This window comes from Rattus norvegicus, chromosome 5, assembly GCF_021556685.1.
Source record: "Rattus norvegicus strain SHRSP/BbbUtx chromosome 5, alternate assembly SHRSP_T2T, whole genome shotgun sequence".
NCBI classification, from domain to species: Eukaryota; Metazoa; Chordata; class Mammalia; order Rodentia; family Muridae; genus Rattus; species Rattus norvegicus.
Window position 1 is genome coordinate 7,160,426 of NC_141538.1, and position 4,224 is coordinate 7,164,649.

At 42.6% G+C, this 4,224-nt stretch overlaps 1 pseudogene; it reads left to right on the forward strand.

Annotated features, from left to right (window-relative positions):
- The first annotated feature begins 297 nt into the window (after positions 1-297).
- Positions 298-2,343, forward strand: LOC134487105 (primary cilium assembly protein FAM149B1-like; annotated as a pseudogene).
- Positions 2,344-4,224: the final 1,881 nt, after the last annotated feature.

Genomic DNA, 4,224 nt, shown 5'->3' on the forward strand with positions numbered 1-4,224 from the left:
ATAAGCTTCCTAAGTAGAAGCCTAGTATGTTTAGGTAAGAAATTTAAAATGAAAAAACACTACAATCCATTCATTTTTTTAAAAAAAAACAAGTAGATAGAGTGGGAACGCTGGGAGGTGGCAGTCTGGAATCTAAGGGACAGGGAGACACGAGGATGAGATGGGGCCAGTAGGTGGCAGGAGGGGGCTCGGCTGGAGCTGGCTGGAGGTCCAGGCCCCCACCCACCCCCTACACCCCTACACACCCCCACCCCTGTCCTAGCTTGCCCACCCTGGCCGCAGAGGAGAAAAAGGAGGATGATATCCTGATACACTTGGAAGGCCATGCCACAGAGTGTGGATGCCACAGAGCATGGAGCTGAAAGGACTAACAAAGTACACTCTTACCCACCATCACCTTCCAGAGCAGCTGGATGGCACTTTCTCTACATCAACTGGCACTGGAAATCCGTATTCTGCTTTTCCAAGCTAGACAGAAGGCAGCTCAAGCTTCTCTTGGGGAAATAGTGAACTTGACCAGAATGCCACTGAGAAAGTCCAGGCCATGTTCATGGGCCATTGATGAGCTCCTGTATGAAGGAAGCTAAGCATGCACACAGAGAGCCTGCAGAAAGAGTGTCAGCAGTGGGTATCCAGTTCCCCTCACCTCAGGATCCTGGGCATGAAGATAATCACTCCAAGTGAAGGCTATGGATTATACCCTAGATCCCCTTCTGCTGTGTCAGCTTTACATGAAGCAACCTTGTCTCAAGAAAGAGAGTCTACCATATTTGGTATAAGGAGAAAGAAGTTACATTTTCATCTTCTTATAAAGCATCTCCCACCATCAAAGCCTCTGCTCATCTGCTGTTAGAGGAGAGGAGGCAGATTGTATAATCTTTTCTGAAGGAATAATCGAGGAATACTTTGAATGACCTTTTTTTTTTTTAACCGCACAGATATGGAAGAAGGATTTCATGGAAACAAATCAGAAGCAGCTACAGAGAAACAGAAGTTAGGGTACCCTCCCATTGCACCATTTTACTGCATGAAAGAGGATGTTCTTGCTTATGTGTTTGACAATGTGTGGAACAAGGTTGTGGGCTGTATGGAGCAGTTGACACATAGTCACTGGGAGGGATGTGCCTCTGATGATGAGAGTAACAGTGAAATTATCAGACTAGATTCAGGAAGTCCCTATGTGCTGAACGAACAGACCCTTTGGTCTTATTCAAGTGCAGCAGTATGAGGTGCTGTCAATCACCTCAAATCCAATGTGTTTCTGTCAAGCAAGTAGTCATCAACTGAACATGAATGGTCTCTTGATTCATGGGATGTCTCTACAGCCAAGGAATTCTCTCTGATGGATAAGCTCCTAGATCTTGATGACAAGCTACTCACGAGGCCTGGGTCCAATTCCATCCTTTCAAACCACAATTGGCCAAACCAAGCCATGGAGCTCAATATGTCATCTTTGTCATATACAAAGTGATCTGCCAGGAGGCGCAATCCCCCACCACATACCCTTCATCCGATCAGCACAAGCCACGCACATGCTGGAACACCATGGTCTGCAGAAGAAGTCCTCAGAGGACCCTGGGTTCCAGTGACAGCAGATACACTCTCTTCTCTCTCACCAATGACCTTGAATCAGAACAATCTGTTGCCACCTATCGGAACAGCTGAAGTAGAACACCTGAGCACCATGGGGGCTACAAAAGCCAACAAAATCCCATGGTGACTCCACCTGAGCCCAAAGTACAATGGTGTACGAGCCTAGCCAGCAGCCCCAGGAGAGGCTCCTTTTGCCTGTCTTCTCTAGACCCAACACAACTCAGTCATTTTTGCCAGACACACTGTACATGTCTGTACAGCTCATGTACATCTTAGTATCCTCATCAGGCCTGACCTGGCAGGGGTTCTGCAGGTCCTCAGTCACATGGGTCTACAAAACCTCAAAGCAGAGGTGATACCCATCTCTAGAACTAGGCAGTTACCACAGGGCAAGTGAGAACCTGCAAGGTTGCAGCTGACTTGGGAACACATGGAGGCTTTCACGTACCATCACTCAGGCACCAGATGACGCAAAGCTCCTACAAACAGCAGTGTGGTCCATTAACAGCTATCTTGGAACACATGTCTGAGAAACACTACAGAGTATCTGCCAAAGACAGCATGGGTAACTGTTCTGTGTACAGTTACTGTCTTCTTTCAGCTTTAGTTAACCCATTCCATGGAGCACTAAAGGTTGTACCCAAAAATGTAACAATAAAAAAACCACCCCAAATCACTATTCACTTTGTCTGTAACGAATCACCTGTTCAGTTCTTGTACAATTCAGTGAGATTGCCTACACATAAATGATTCAGATCAGTGGGTTCAGAATATTTCTGCTTATATTAATTTCTGGAGAACTGCACTCAGTTTTAACATATTTTTAGGAGAAAGTGCTGCCAACAATCTGAGATATTCATCAAATAAATGTCATTCCTAAACTTTAAATAAAAGAACCATGAATAATTTTAAATCATGTGGATAAAGTTTGCAGTAATGTTTTCAAGGACTTGGGGGATCACAGTTTCGGTTATGCCTCCCGGCAACAGTGAAAACCTATGTTGAGTGGCAAACTACCTTTCCTCCTTTTTAAGATAATCCATCTGTACTAGTTACTTTCTCATGCCTGTAGCAAAATATTGGACAAAATCAACTTTAGGGAAGAAGGGATAACGTTTCCTTAAAGTTTGAGGGAACAGGATCCATCATGGTGGAAAGGTCTGTTAAGAGGAGCATGAAGCCCCTGAAGGCAGACCCTCAGCCATGTACCTAAAGGTGCACTTCTCTGGTGTCCTGTGTGTTCCTTAATGCAATTGTGCTATAATCAAGGATTCCCATCAAAGTATCTGTAAAAATACGATTAGGAAATAAAATACTAGTCGATAAATCATCTCAGTACAATTCTCCTACTCCATGGCTCTCCAAAAATATCCTAACTAACTGATGCTGATGTCTTTGTTGGCCTTTGCCTCAGGTGAACCCGAAATTTGTTTTATAAAATAAAATAAAATTGTCACCTCACAAACTGGGACTGAAACAAGGCTTTTCCTGCTCTAGTCCAATTTTCTCATAGTTCTGTCTCTTGCTCTGGCTCCATTCAAAACTGATCATCAACCATAGATGAATATGAGCAGTATTCCAAGGTTCAAAATCCAAACTGGCTGATAAAGGTTCCAAGATACAGCAACTGGGCCATTTCTGTTTGAAGTGATGCCCCTTCGTGTTCTGTTCCACTGAAGCAGGTCTATATCTCTTTAGAATCTATCTTCTCTATTGACATCTCTCTTTTCAGGTGAGTAGAGTACTTGTCACTTCCATCTATCCAGATCCAATTACACTGTCATCAAACAATGAACTTGACATTCACCAGAATATGAAACTGATCAAGGTCCTTGCTCTGTTAAGATAGTCCTAAGGCAATTTCTTCCCCATATAAAAATAATAAAAACTGCTTTCAATCATTTGTACTTGTAGAGATTGAAAGTTAATGTCTGCATCTGAAATGCCAAACACTCTGTTAAGTTTCAAAAAAGATATTAAACTTTGCTGTTGCTATGGTTCCTACTCACTGGCAACTTGGCTGGATTTAAAAATCACTTAAATGATACACCTGTGAGTATGTCTAGAACACTTTAACTGAGGCTGCAAGGCCTACCCTATTATAAGACCTGTCCTATTGTAGGTGGCAGTATGCTGTAGGCTAACCAAATAAAAGGTACAGAGAAGAAGGACTGATCAGTAGGAACAGTGGTTAAGACCTGTTAACATGAGAGGAGACTTTTTTGTTTATTGCTTGTTTATCTATTTTGTGGGTGGAGGCAAGTGAGAATCAGGACTCAAACTCAGGTCTTAAAGGGCTTAGAAGCAGGTTCTTTTGTCCACTGAGCCATCTCCCCGACCCAGACTTTATGTGTGAACCATGAACCAAAATCAGTATTTCCTTTCCATGAGTTGCTCTATATCAAGTATTGGAGAGCAGCAATGAAAAAGCAAGACATGAATTTGCATAACAGATACAATTAGATCTCCTACATGGTTAAATTTAGCATAATAATACAGTTATCATCAACCACAAACCACCAGATTTCACGATGTCTCAACAGAGAAAGTGAACAAAGAACAATTACCTCTGTATTTTATTAAGTTTTTGAGCAACAAATCTAATCTTTCAAACTCCTCTGAGGATTCTAG